Consider the following 15,239-nt stretch of genomic DNA (forward strand, 5'->3'; position numbering starts at 1 on the left):
ATTAGGTTCTTTTGTATCTTCATTGAACCTAATTAAACAATGTTGACAATATATGTTATGTACTAGGAATCACTATTAATATGATCTTAATCATCATAGCAGCTGTTAGATAAATATTATTGCTATTCCTAACTTATGGTTGAAGAAGTTAATGCACAGAGAACTAAACTTAATACTTTTATTCTTAATTGAATTTATATATTTGTTGAGAAGGGGGCACAACGGAATGTGGAGGTCAGAGGATAACTTGCAGGAGTAACTTCTCTTTTTCTACTGTATGAGTCCCTGGGATTAAATGCAGGTTGTCAGCCTTGGAGGCCAGGACCTTTATCTGCTAAGCCATCCCACTTGCCCTTCCATCCTAGGTTTCTAACAGTCTCTTTTACTGAACCTACAGCTCAATGTTTCAACTACAGTTTCTGGCCAGTGATTTCTTTACTTCTGACTATGATTTTCATGTTCATGTGTCAAGCCTTCTTTGCATGCCCGGAATAAAGCCAACTTGGTTACGGTGTGTGGTTTTTAAAAAAATGTGATTTTTGATTTGGTTTGCAAACATTTTGTTGAGAATTTTTGTATCAGTATTCATCAAGGAAATTGCTTCACATTTGCTTTCCTTCTTTCCTTGTGTGTTCATCCAGTTCTGAAATAAGGGTTACGCTGTCTTTCTGAATTGAATTTGCAATGGCCTTTTCTTTTCAGTTGGAGGGGAACTGGTGTTGATTCTTATGGTTTTTTCGAGACAGGGTTTCTCTGTGTAGACTGGCTGTCCCTGAACTTGCTCTGTAGACCAGGTTAGCCTCAAACTCAGGAATCTACCTGCTACTGCCTCCCAAGTGCTGGGATTAAAGGTATAGACCACCACACTAGGCTGTTCATCTTTAAATATTGGTAAAATTAAGCTGTAGATCCATCCTGTCCTGGGCTTTATTGTATTAAGTGTAGGACTCCTTATTATTGCCTTAATTTCATTGCTTGTTATAGATCTGTTTATGTTATTTATATTCTTCTGACTTAATTTTGGTAGATCATATATATCTAAAAATTTATTAATTTTGTAGATTTTAAATATATCAGAATATGCACTATTTAAAGTATTTCTTTGTGACCCTCTGAATTTCAGCCGCATTTATTATAATGCCTCTCCCATCTCAAATTTCATTACTTTGGGTCTGCTCTTTCTTTTGGTTAGTTTGGCTGAGAGCTCACTGATTTTGCTATAATATAGGATTTGCCAGGAAAATTGGATCATGTGATTACGGAAGCTGACGAGGGGTCGGAGCAATGGTTCATCAGTTAAGGATGCTGGCTGCTCTTGCAGAGGACCCAGGTTCGATTCCCAGCACCCACATGACAGCTAACAACCACCTGTAACTTCGGTTCTAAGGGATCTGATGCCATCTTCTGACTTCCACAGGCACCAGGCAAGCAAACATGCATTCAGGCAAAACACTTACACATAAAATTAAAAATAAGTCACAATATTTTTTTAAGAAGCTGATGGAAGTTGAGAGACATCTCAACCCATCTGCCAACTACAGACCCTGGGATGCTTCCAAGTTGGTTCAACCCACAGCCAGAGGCCTCAAACTCCTGGGAAACTTAAGGATTCTTGATGCAAATCTTAGAGTCCAAGGCGGAACAGCCTGGAGGTGTGATGTTCAAGGCAGCAGAAAATATCTGTCCCAGATTCCACAAAACAGACCAGTTCACCTTCATTTATTTTTTCTGGATCTCTAACCAGTTGGATGGAGCTGACCTACATCGATGACAGATACTTCCCTCTTAGACCACTCCAGCTCACACAAATGATGTCCTCCAGAAGGAAACTCAAATAATGCCCTATCAGGGTACTAGGGGCTCCTAAATCAAGTCGACATGTAAAATTTTTTGAAATTGAGTGTGCATGAGTTGGAGCAGAGGTCCGTGTTAGGTCTAGAGTGTCCTAAACCTGTTTTTACACTGACATCCTCCCATGCAAATGGCTGCAAAAGCGCCTCCTCACTGACATTGGTAGCTTCAGTGTGTAGTGGCTCCTGAGAAAGCATGCAGACCAACAGTCTTAGGAAGGAGGGGCTTTGTCTGTTTCTGCTCATATAGGGCCACCTAGTGGTTCAGTACAAGAGTTGGGGTCAGAATTAAAGATTGAAATTCCCTGGACTTTGAATAATTCAACTAAGAGGACTTGAACTTTCTACTCGAACACATACCCCTTATTTGTCATGTGGGGAAACTGAGGCTGACAGAACGCTGATGGCTTGTTCCAGCTCACCAGAGTGAGGCACAAAACTGGGTTCTATGTCCGCAGTTGGTAGCTCTGCCCAGCTAATCCTTAAATTTTGGAGACTGTGACTCTCTGACATATTTAGCAGGTCACGATGTCCCTTGAGACTGTTGAAAAAAATCGTATATTCATTCAAGAGATCCAGTTTCTCCGTGTTATCAGCTAAGGGAGATGGAGTTCTGGACTGCTATGAATTGCCTCTGTTGAACTCCATCCTTAGTGTTCTTGGTAGTTTTATATAGTGTAGCTCCTTTTCCTGCTTCATCAGCCCAATTATGATGTTTGCTTCTTCAGTTCTTGTTTTAGAATGTTCTGGGATTTTAATGATGACTACTACTTGTTTAGACAAATGTATAGATAGCATCTAGCAGTTCTAAGATCTGCTAACTATTTTGCATAGGTTGGCTGGAGGAGGTTAGACATTCTTTTTGTTTCTATGTTGCTCTTATTACATAATGTATATCAGAGTAAATGTGAGTTGCTTTGTTTTCTGCTGATGGCATTCCCTGTTTAAAGCTCAGCCTTTTGTGCAGATTTAACTCTTGATTATATCAAGGACTGGGTGTGACTGTGTACCCTTCCTGAAACTGTCCTTCCTAATTTCATAAGAACCATCAGCAGCTAGCCTGTTGGTTCATGCCTTTAATCCCTGCATTAGGGAAATAAAGGCAGGTGGATCTTTAAGAATTTGAGACTAGCCTGGTCTACATACAACCCTTTCACAAAGACCATCGGAAAGCACAGAAAACATCATGATTCATAACAGTAAAATTACAGTTACGAAGTAGCAATAAATAATTATATGGTTGGGGTCCACGACAACGTAAGGAACTGTTTTAAAGGGTCGCAGCATTAGGAAGGCTGAGAGCCACTGCTCCATCTGCTTTCCTTGAGACAGCGTCTCTCACTGAACTTAGAACTAGGTTGACAACCAACAAGGCTCAGTGACCCCTCAACCTTCATCCCCCGCCAAATGCTGGGGTTACAGGCATGTATGCAACCAAATCCAGCTGTTTTATATGGGTACTTGGAATCAGAACTCAGGTCTGATGCTGATATAGCAAGTACTCTTACCTGCTGAGCCATATCATTACCTGACACCCCAAGTTCAGCTGTGAGAAGACAGATCAGTCACTGTCCCAACCCCACAATAGCAGTTAGGCTTTCCTCTTCAGAGGTGAAGGGATGGTAAGAACAGAAAGTAGAAACTGACTAGGCAGTTTACTGTAAAAAGACAGAAGAGAAATGTAGCCAGTTTCCTTTTTGACTAAAAGCCAGAAATATTCTTGGAACTCTTAGCAGTTTCATCCTTACCGGCGGCCAGCGATGTCAGAGATGTTCTGATAGCTCTGATATCTGATTTTGTTCTGAAGTGATTCTAGGGTAGAGGCTTTCAATCTGTGGGTCGTGACCCCAAAAGATCATTAGAAAACTCAAATATTTATTTACATGACAGTTTATAACAGGAGCAAATTTACAGTTGTGAAGTAGCAATGAAAATAATTTTATGCTTGGGGGGTGGGTATAACCACAACATGAGGAACTGTATTAAAGGGTTGCAGCATTAGGAAGGTTGAGAACCACTGTTCTAGGGTCTTCGGGAGGTGGACAGTTAAAGTAGCAATGAAAGCTTGTTTAGACAAAATAAGGAGAGCCATGTAACTATGACAGTCTAAGGAGAGACATTTGTGCCCTTCCTCTCAGCTATTTAAGCAGAACACTAACGCAATGAGCCCCAAGTGTTTTGTTCTGGGAGAAGGGGGAAACAAGAAAGCTCTGGTGACAGCCCTAGAAGAGAAACAGTTATGTACGCATGTGTGTTTTTATTACTCATGCAGGTGTCCGCAGAGGCCAGAAGAGGGCACTGTATCCCCTGGATCTGGAGTTACAAGCGGGTGTATGTGGCCCACACGAGTAGTGGGAACCAAACTCTGATCCTCTGAAAGAGCAAACAAAAGCTCTTAATGGCTGAATCGCCTGTCTAGACCCTCCCTCCCTTTTATTTTTAAGAAAGACTCTGACGTAGCCCAAGCTTGCTTCAAACCTGCTACATAGCCAAGGAAGACACTGAGCTTCTGATCCTCCTGCTTCTGCTTGCTGAGTAATGGGACGTATAAGCATTTGCCACTGCAGCCTGTGTCATCAATATTGTCAACTTGACAGTCTTTAGAACCATCTAAGATTCTAAGATTCTATGGGACTGTCTACAAGGTAGTATCTGGATTAGATTAGTGTCAAGGCATGTCTATAAGGGAGTATCTGTATTGGGTTAGAGTCTGGGCATGTTTATAAGGGAGTGTCTGAGGGGTTGGAGAGATGGCTCAGTGGTTAAGAACACTTGGCTGTTCTTCCAGAGGTCCTGAGTTCAGTTCCCAGCAACCACATGGTGGCCCACAACCATCTGTAATGAGATCGGGTGCCCTCTTCTGGCATGCAGGCATACATAGCGGCAGAATGTTGTATACATAATAAATAAATAAATCTTTTTTAAAAAGAAAGAAAAATGGGAGTGTCTGGATTGAGTTAGCATGTGGGCATGTCTATAAGGGGGTGTCTAGGTTGGGTTGGCCTCTGGGTGTGTTTACAAGGGATTATCTGGATTGGGTAGTGTCTGAGCATGTCTATAAGGGAATATCTGAATTTGGTTAGTGTCTAGGCATGTCTATAAGGGAGTATCTGGATTGGGTTAGTGTCTGGGCATGTCTATAAGGGAGTGTCTGGATTGGGTTGACCTCTGGGCATGTTTATAAGGGAGTGTCTGGATTAGGTTAGTGTCTGGGCATATTTATAAGGAAGTATCTGGATTGGGTTAGCATCTGGGAGTCTCTGTGAAGGACTATCCAGATTAGGGTAACTGTAGACCCACCCTAATTGCCTGACCAAATAAAAAAGAGAAAGGGGCAAGTCTAGCATTCATCACTCTGCTTCTTGCTTCAAAGCCTTACCACATTAGAGAACCCAAAGATATGAGCTAAAATAAGCTCATTTTTTTAAATCACTTTATTAGGTTTGTTCATTTGAAATTAAAATATAATTACATCATTTTCTCCCTTCCTTTTCTTCCCTCCAACCTCTTCTATGCCCTACTCTCTTGCTCTCAAAATCATGACCTCTTTTTCTTTGTTGTTGTTACATATATAAACACATAAATATATAAATACAAACTGCTCATGCATATGATTGAAAGGCTGACCATTTGCTATAGGATAACATACTAGGGGGCTCCTCCCTAGAGAAGGCTTATTGAAGATGAATGCTTTAAAGTAATCCCACCCTAGCTCAGAATTGAGTATAATAAAGGGTTCATTATTTGGGGGTAGACTCACAGATCACAGTCCTCTGCACAAACGGGGAACAGGAACTGAATCCAGTAGTGGATAGAGATCACACACATGTACAACCCTTCGTGCACAAGCTTTATGGCTGCATTTATAGTATAAGAGACCATACCCAAGTGGTCTGGTAACTTAAAGGCTATTGTCTGAAGGAGTTCCCACAGCACCTCTCCCTTTTGTCTAAGAGAGTTCTAAGCCTAATACAAAACTATATTCAAATCATGAGAGGAAAGTAACTATGACTATCTACTCTTCAATCCCATTGAAGACCTGAGAAGGGAAATAATATTAAAATATTAAAATATAAAGCAGCTTCCAACATGTGCAATAAATGACAGAGACACCTGGCTACCTGGGCCATCACTCAAAGTCTCATTTGCAAAGTTGGGGCAACCAACTTTGGCTAAGGCCTAGAGTAACTGACAGACCATTTTCAGGGGCAGGAAAAATTTCACAACTGTCTAACCCTGTTTTGGCAAGGTTTGACAGGCTTTTTTCTTGTATCCTACTTGTCCTGTCTAGACACTGTGCATTTTGTCAGTGGTCGAGGCATAGGCAGTTCCTTGCCCAAAGGCCAGTTTTACCAAGAAGAAAACAAGCTCCAAGTGGAGTGTCTTCAGTACTCAACATTCTCTCAGGAATAGATTGGTGCTGCCAAAAACAATTGTGTCTCATGTCAACAGGACCCTGAGTTATTTAAATGCCATATTCTACAGTTCTTTGAAGTGGTTGAAGATTACCTATCTATGCGGAATACAATCTCTTTGTATATAAAAATCCTGATTAGTCTAACTATAAGTATGACAAACATGGATGACTATTGACCTATAATTCTTAGTATCTATATAGCTTAAAGGCTAAGACTTCTTAATAGAATCTTTAAACAATTGTGCAGCAAATGAGGACAATGACCTCAAAATGTAAACAATGTATAAGTATCTTGAACAGAGGTAGAAATGTATAGTGCAGTATGATAAATATATACTAAAATTGTATCAATATACAAAATGTCTTAAGCAGAGGTAGAAGCATGCATGCATGCAATATGACAAAATAACTTTGCATAGGTGTACAAATATTATAAACAGGAGCATATTCAATATAACTTCAATTTGTATCACTATATAAGAATCTATACCAATGTAAATTGCCTATAAATAATATCTCACAAGCATTCACTCTGTTTTATCACTATTATTATTAGTGTGAGTAAGCTCACACTAATCTACCTATTATCCCATCCATTTTCCCTTTTTTTCAAAGAAGTCCTTGAGCCTACATAATTTCCACCCCAAACTCCAATCCTATACCAGTTATAATCAACCCCTAATTGATGTCCCTAATCCTGAGGACAAACTTTGTTGGCAGAGAGGACTTTGTCTTCTAGAATTACTTCCAGCTGTCATAGGGGCAATGTTCTTTCTATGGGATCCTGTGAAAGTAAAATAATGGTTAAGCTTTTAGATTACTATCTGGTATAATTGCAAAAAGTCTCTGAGTAGACAATAGGGTTTTTCTGAGGTTCCTATTTGAAGTTCTGGCCAGAACATTGTAAGAAGGTACACCATTTCAGCTAACCAAGTTGGAACCATCTTGAGCAGCTGGTACCCAAAACCAGGCTTAAAGTAGCGCTATCAGCATCATGACATCATATCAACCACATGGAATCATTGTTGTAAGGCCCTATCTTCTTCCTGGAAACTTAAAAGATTACTGAAGGAAAATTTATTGTTCATTGTGGAAAACTTAAACATTATTTATGTAGACATATATTCAATGAAAGGTATGATAGAGACAAAAATAGGTATAAAATAGGTATAGAGAAAAGTAAAATTTTTCCTAAATTCTTTCTTCTTTCTGTCCCATTCCAGATGAATCCTGACATGAGACAGAAACTCTGAATTTTTCTTTTAACAACATGCTTGGATTTAGAAAAGGATAGTCTTCTCTAAAAAATCAGGGACTTTTACCCTGCAGATGACCTGTATTCATAATTCTCTTTGCTCGGTGATCCTTTCTAGATAGTTATCTTTTCCTCTTTAGGCATCCAAATATGCAGGGTCTCTTGACTTTCTGAAGATGTGTATTCTCCTGTAAAGACAAGAACAGAACTCTCCCCAAACCTTACGAGGTTTCCTTACCACTTGTATGTTTATCTCCTCTGTGAATGAACTGTCATTTCTCTTACTCAAGAGGTTTCTCTTTATCAAACCGAATCCTTATTAATTTTGTAGGTATCCATAGCTTTTCTTCTCTTGTGGGAACAAGAGCTAACCCCCTTCTCCAAACATAGCACATCTCCTGGTTTCCATTGTGAGGTCAACACATCCTTGAAATACACCAGCTGATTTAATTCAGAAGCTTTTTCTATTATCCAAAGTCTCTCTGCTACTGTTGTTCCTTTTTCATTAGCATTAAGAAAATTTAAGGTTAATAAAACATTATACAATCTATTTCTGGTGGTGTTTTCCATCCCTTCATGTTCATTTAATATATCCTTTATAGTTGATTTGATCTTCCTATAACTGCCTGACCAGTAAGATTGTTTGGTATACCTATAATATACTTTATATTATAATAAGCAAAAACCTGTTTTATTTTCTTAGACACATTTTTTTGTGTCTTTATTTGTGCAGGTATACCCATGATGGTCATATCTTCTAATAAATGTGTGATTACTGAATCAGTCTTTTCTGAGCTCAAAGCAGTTGCCCATTGAAAACCTGAATAAGTGTCAGTGGTGTGGTGTGTACATAGTTTAATTTTCCAAAAATCTGCAAAATGGGACACATCCATCTGCCAAATTTCATTCCTTTGAGTACCCTTTGGATTATTCCCTGCAGGTAGTGGTGTTTGGTTATAGGAAAAACAAGTAGGACATCTCTTTATAATCTCCTTAGCTTGTTGTCATGTAATAGGAAACTCTTTCTTTAAACCTTTGCTATTGACATGATTTTTTAAATGAAATTCTGAGGCCTTCAGCCCATTTCTAATCAATAATCAATTTCTGCATTATCTTGTGCTAGAGGACCTGGCAGACTTGTATGGGATCAGATGTATGTTATGTATACAAGACAAGGCCTATTCCTGATTATAGCTTGAACCTGAATGAGTAATGAAGTCAATTCTGTATCATCTAGTAAAAATTTAGTGGTTTCAATATGTAAGACAACTCTTTCTGCATATTGTGAATCAGTAACTATATTGAGAGGTTCTTTAAATTCCTTAGTACCATGAGAGTTCTACCTTACTTAAATCTTCTGATTTGTAACCTGCATTTCCTGCTTTATTTGAATCAGTATAGAATGTATGGGCTCCAGTTATTGGTGTGTCACATACAATGCAGAGAAGGATCCAAGTAATTCTTTTTATAAGGTAATTCTATTGCTTTTTGGATAATTGCTATTAATCTCTCCTAAAAAAAAATTAGCACAAGCTCTTTGCCGGGGTTCATTGTCTTCCCATAATTTTTAAAATTTCATCATTAGTAAAAGGCACTATAACCTCTCCTGGGTCTATTGTTAATTTTTTTCTTGGTTTATGTAGTGAAAAGATAAGATAATATCCTCTGCATTAAAATTCCTGTAGGAGAAATTCTGGAAAGTAATATGATATAACGCAATTAAGATTTGTATTCACCTGATCCACACGTGCCTTCTGTCATCAAGAATCCATAACCAGTTTCTCCTAATTTGTACCTTTTGTGTTCTAATTTTCTGTAAACCTATTTTATAACTTAGGTAACTGACAAAATCTCCTTTTTATATTTTTTCAAGAATAATTTGTAATCCCCATTTAGGCAAAACTTTCTTTACTTCTTCAAATATTCTTTCTAAAGTATCTGCATTTGAATCAGATAGTAAAATGTCATCCATGTAATGGTAAATTATAGATTTACCATTAAATTGAAAATTGTTTATGAATTATTTCCAATGTCTGACTTAAAAAGCATTGGCATGGAATGGGGCTATTGAGCATTCCCTGTAGGAGGATAGTCCATTGATATCTCTTAGTAGGCTGAGAATTATTGTAAGTAGGCATTGTGAAGGAAATTTTTTCTCTGTCCTTTTCTTGTAAAGGTATAGTGAAGAAATAATCTTTTAAATCAATAACTATAAGAGGCCATCCTTTAGGTAATAGGGAAGGCAAAGAAATTCCAGATTGTAGAGGGCCCTATGATGGATAACCTTGTTGACAGCTCTTAGATCTGTCACCATTCTTCATTTTCAAGATTTCTTTTTAACAACAAATATAGGAGAATTCCAAGGGATGATTTGTTCTTCAATATGGTGATCATCTAGTTGCTCCTGTACCAGCTGTTCTAAAACATGTAGTTTGTCTTCTGTTAAAGGCCATTGTCTAACCCATATTGGTTTCTCAGTTAACCATTTTAAAGGTATTAGTACCTCTGAAGACTTTCTAGTTGCTTTGTGTTCTTCTATAGCCTGAATAGCTGGTGACCTTTCTTTATAGTACCTTATAATATCCTTCCCAGAAATATGAGTTTCTGGGACTGTAGGAATGTTAATTTGAGTATTTCATTGCTGCATCAGGTCATTACCCCATAAACTCATACGATATTAGCCACATATGGCTTCAGCCTTCCTTTCTGTACTTCTGGCCCTATGCATTCAACCTATCACTTGCTTTGTTTCACTGGAGATAGGGTTCCAGTTCCTAGGAATTGAACATCTGCCTCTTAAAGAAGCCGATTTGGATGCCAAGATTCTGGAGTAAGGATAGTTACATCTGTACCTGTGACCAGTAATCCCTCAATTACAATGCTATTTACATGCACTCTTAGCTTTGGTCTTTGATCATTTATAGAAGTCTGCCAAAATAAATGCTTCCTATTTCCTATTGGAATTTTTGATTCATCCTCCATGTTTATTTCATCATCCAAAACAGTATGGTTTTTCACAACAGGCAATGGATTTTTTAATTTTCCTGGCAAGACATGTTCTCCACAGTGATTAGGAAAGACTGGACCACATTTAACTTGAGGGTCTGTGAGAGACCCACCAAGGAGTTTCCCGATGGTATTGGGTTAAGTTGTCTGTCTACTGTTGATCTACATTCATTTGTCCAGTGTCAGACTTTGCCACATCTTCTACATCTTCTACATAATCCAGAAGATTTAGACTTTCTATTTTTGCCATTCCCAGAGGAAACATCATTTCTTGGAATCCCTTCTCATATGTCCTATTATCCCACAATTAAAACATTTTGCATTTTAATGTCTCCTCATACCTTTGGAAATTGCTTCTCCTACCCAATCCTCAGTATTATAGTCAACTGTCTCAATGTTCATTGTATGCAGGATCCATTCATGCATTGGTGCCAATCTAACCTTTAAAGGCCCAAGTATCATTTTGCATTCTAAGTTGGCATTTTCAAAAGCCAGAGATTCAATAAGTACCCATCTAGCCTCTGGGTCTGTTACTCCTATTTGTATAGTCTTAGTTAATCTTTGTAAAAAGTCACCAAAGAGTTCTCTTTGGCCCAATTTAACCCAAATATATGATTCAATTATTTTTTTCTAGTTCTTGAATCCTGTCCCAAGCATTTAAGGCTGCTCTGTGGCATAGGAACAAGATGTGTTCATTGTAAAGAACTTGGTCCTGTGGGTCAGCATAAATTCCCTTGCCAAGAATTTGATATTGGAAAGTCTCAAATCCTTTTGTTTTTTCACTGTTATTCTAAAATTTTTGTCTCTTCTCGCCAATAACATTTCCACAGTAGCTGTGGCTCATCTTCCAGGAACGCTGAAACTAATTGAAGCCAATCATTATTGCTGGAAGTCCATGTCTTTACCATCTCCCTAACAAATGATAAATACAAGCCACAAGATACTACTATTTGCTTAATTTCTTTTAGATCATTCATACCTATAGGTTTCCATCTTCATTCTTTGGATGCTTTTGGAACTTGATGAACTTGATGATTTGTCAGAGGGTAGGAAGCTAAAACCCTGGGTAAGTCATCTCTGACTTTGACACGTACTGGTAATGTTAATTCCTCTCCTTGTACCTTCTCTCCCTGCTCATCAGCTCCAATAATTTCCTCAATCATTTCAAATCTTTTTACTACTGTCTTTTGTAAAGCCTGAATCTCTTAGCCTATATATATAACCCATGGTAGCTCAGAATTGAGTATTATAAAGGATTCTTTATTCGGGGTAGACTCACAGATCACAGTCCTCTGCATGAACAGGGAACAGGAGCCAAATCCAGCAGCAGAGAGAGAGAGGACGCACAAGCTTTATCAGGGAAATGCAAATCAAAACAACTTTGAGATATCATCTTACACCTGTCAGATTGGCTAAAACCCAAAACACCGATAATAACCTTTGCTGGAGAGGTTGTGGGATAAGGGGTACACTCATCCATTGCTGGTGGGAATGCACACTTGTGCAACCACTTTGGAAAGCAGTGTGGCGGTTTCTCAGGAAATTCGGGATCAACCTACCCCAGGACCCAGCAATTCCACTATTGGGAATCTACCCAAGAGATGCCCAATCATACTACAAAAGCATATGCTCATCTATGTTCATAGCAGCATTATTTGTAATAGCCAGATCCTGGAAACAACCTAGATGCCCTTCAGTGGAAGAATGGATAAAGAAACTGTGGAATATATACATGCTAGAATACTACTCAGCGGTAAAAAACAATGACATCTTGAATTTTGCAGGCAAATGGATGGAAATAGAAAACACTATTCTGAGTGAGGTAACCCAGACCCAAAAAGATGAACATGGGATGTACTCACTCATAATCGGTTTCTAGCCATAATTAAAGGACATCGAGCCTATAAATTTGGGATCCTTGAGAAGATAATAAGAAGGTGAACTCCCAAAAAAAGATATAGTAATCCTCCTTGATATTGGAAGTAGACACGATCGCCAGGCAAAATTGGGAACTTGAGGGTTGGGCGAGACTGGGCCAAGGGAAGATGGGGAGAGAAAAGTGTGAAGGGGAGAATGGGGGGAGCTCAGAGGAATGGGATGCTTGGGATACAGGAAGGGTGGATATGGGAGCAGGGAAGCATATATCTTAATTTAAGGAGCCACCTGAGGGTTGTCAAGAACTTGAACCTAGAGGGGTTCCCAGGTTTCCAGGGAGACGCCCCCAGTTAGTTCCTTGGGCAGCTGAGGAGAGGGAGCCTGAAAAGGCCAGTTCCTATAGCCATACTGATGAATTTCTTGCATATCACCATAGAACCTCCACCTGACGATAGATGAAGAAAATGACAGAGCCCCACATTGGAGCACTGGACTGAGCTCCCAAGGTCCTGATGAGGAGCAGAAGGAGAGAGAACATGAGAAAGAAAGTCAGGACCGTGAGGGAACCTCCATCTGGCGATAGATGAGGAAAATGACTGAGCCCCACATTGGAGCACTGGACTGAGCTCCCAAGGTCCTGATGAGGAGCAGAAGGAGAGAGAACATGAGGGAGAAAGTCAGGAACGTGAGGGGTGCGTTCACTCATGGAGACGGTGGGACAGAACTAATGGGAGATCACCAACTCCAGTTGGAATGGGACTGATGGATCATGCGACCAAACCCGTCTCTCTGAATGTGGACAACAGTGGGGGCTGACTGAGAAGCAAAGGACAATGGCGCTGGGCTTTGATTCTTCTGCATGGACGGGCTCTGTGGGAGCCTTCTCAGCTTGGTCGATCACCTTCCCGGACCTGGGGGGAGTTGGGAGGACCTTGGTCCTAGCATAGAGTAGGGAACCCTGATGGCTCCTTGGCCTTGAGAGGGAGGGAGGGGAGGTATGGGTGGAGGGGAGGGGAGAGAAGGGGGAGAAGGAGAGGAGGAAAGGGGGAGGAGGAGGGGAGGGAGATGGGAGGAGGAGGGGAGGAGATGGAAATTTTTAAATATAAAAAAATAAACCATGAGAAAAAAAAAAAGAAATGATGCCCAATGGTCTGGTATCTTAAAGGCTATTGGCTGAAGGAGTTCCCACAGCAACTTATTATCCCTCTCTCAGAAGTCATTGGTTGCTTGTAGTTCTTTGTCTAGGAGTGGATGCCCATGGGATTTCCCCTTCCATGTTAGCATGTCTATTGGTGCTGTACTTGTTTACATAGCCATGTCATTGACATAGATGAGGCTTGCCTGCCATTTCTAGGAGATAAAACTTTACATTTTTGCTCAGGATTGCTTGGACTATCAGTGTTTTTAGTGAATAGCTTTTTCTGTTCTGTGAAGAATGTTGTGGAAATTTTTATTGGGATTGCATTGAATATGCAAAGACTTTTGGTAAAATGATCGTTTCCACAATGTTAATTCTATAAGCATCAGATTTCTTTCCATTTTCTAGCATCTTTATCAAGATCTCTCTTCAGAAATTTGAAGTTTTCATTGTAGAAATCCTCTATTTCCTTGGTTAGGTTTACTCCTAGATATTTTAGTTTCTTTGAGGTTATTATGAATGGCAGTGTTTCTATGATCTCTTTCTCTGTATGTATGTTGTTGGTGTGTGGAAAAGCTATTAATTTGTGCAAGTTGATCCTGCAATATTTCTGAAATAGCTGATTATTTCCAGAAGTTTTCTAGAATGTTGAGACCCCTCATGCATACTATCGTGTCACATCATATCATGATTTTCTTATTTTCCTATTTGTATCCTGTTAATTTCCTTTTCTTGCATTATTACTCCAGATAGTGCTTTAAGCAAAATATTGAAAAGGAGTGGGGATTGTAGGCAGTTATGTCTTTCCTGATTTTAATAGGATTGCTTCAATGCTTTCTCCATTTTGAATGATGTTGTTTGTGGTTTCTAATACATAGCTCTTATACTGAGATCTATTGCCTTTAGCCCTACATGTTCTAGGACTTCTACCATGAAGATATGAAGGCCTTTTCTACATCTGTTACCATGTATTTTTGTCTTTATGTGGTTTGTTGTGTATAGTGGCTTATGTATATGGAACTATCCTTGAGTCTCTGGGATAAAGCCAACTTGGCAGTGATGCACGATCTTTTTGATGTATGTCTGTATTTGGTTTACAAGCATTTTACTGAGGATTTTTAATCATGTTTATTGGGAATGTTGGCCTACTGATTCATGTTGTTGCTGTTATGTCTTTACCTGATTTGGGTTCTAGTTGGGTTTCTCTAGAAGAACAAAACTAATAAAAATTAATCTATATATGATATATGTTAAAAGGGGATTCATAAGAGTGGTTTACAGGCTGTAGTCCGGCTAATCCAATAACGGCTGTCTCCTGACTGAAAGACCAAGAATGTAGTAGTTGTTCAGTCCACTAAACTGGCTGTGTCAGCTGGTCTTCAGGGTACAATGAAAACCTGAAGAGGTAGGTTCTAATTCCAGCAAGGGAATGCCTAAGCAGTAGGATGGGTGAGCTAACCAGAGTGAGGGCAAACAGGCAAAAAGCAAAGCATCTTCCTTCCATGTCCTTTTAGGTAGACTGCCACCAGAAGGTGTGGCCAAGACATAGAATGGGTCTTTTCCAACGAGTGATCCAATCAAGAAAAATCCCTCACAGGTCTTAGTTGATTTAGTTGATTCCAGATGTAGGCAAGTTGGAAGGCTTTTTATTACTGTTTCAATCTCCTCATTTGTTATGGGCTTATTTAGGTTGTGGAT

Source organism: Arvicola amphibius, chromosome 5 (assembly GCF_903992535.2).
Source record: "Arvicola amphibius chromosome 5, mArvAmp1.2, whole genome shotgun sequence".
Taxonomy (NCBI): domain Eukaryota; kingdom Metazoa; phylum Chordata; class Mammalia; order Rodentia; family Cricetidae; genus Arvicola; species Arvicola amphibius.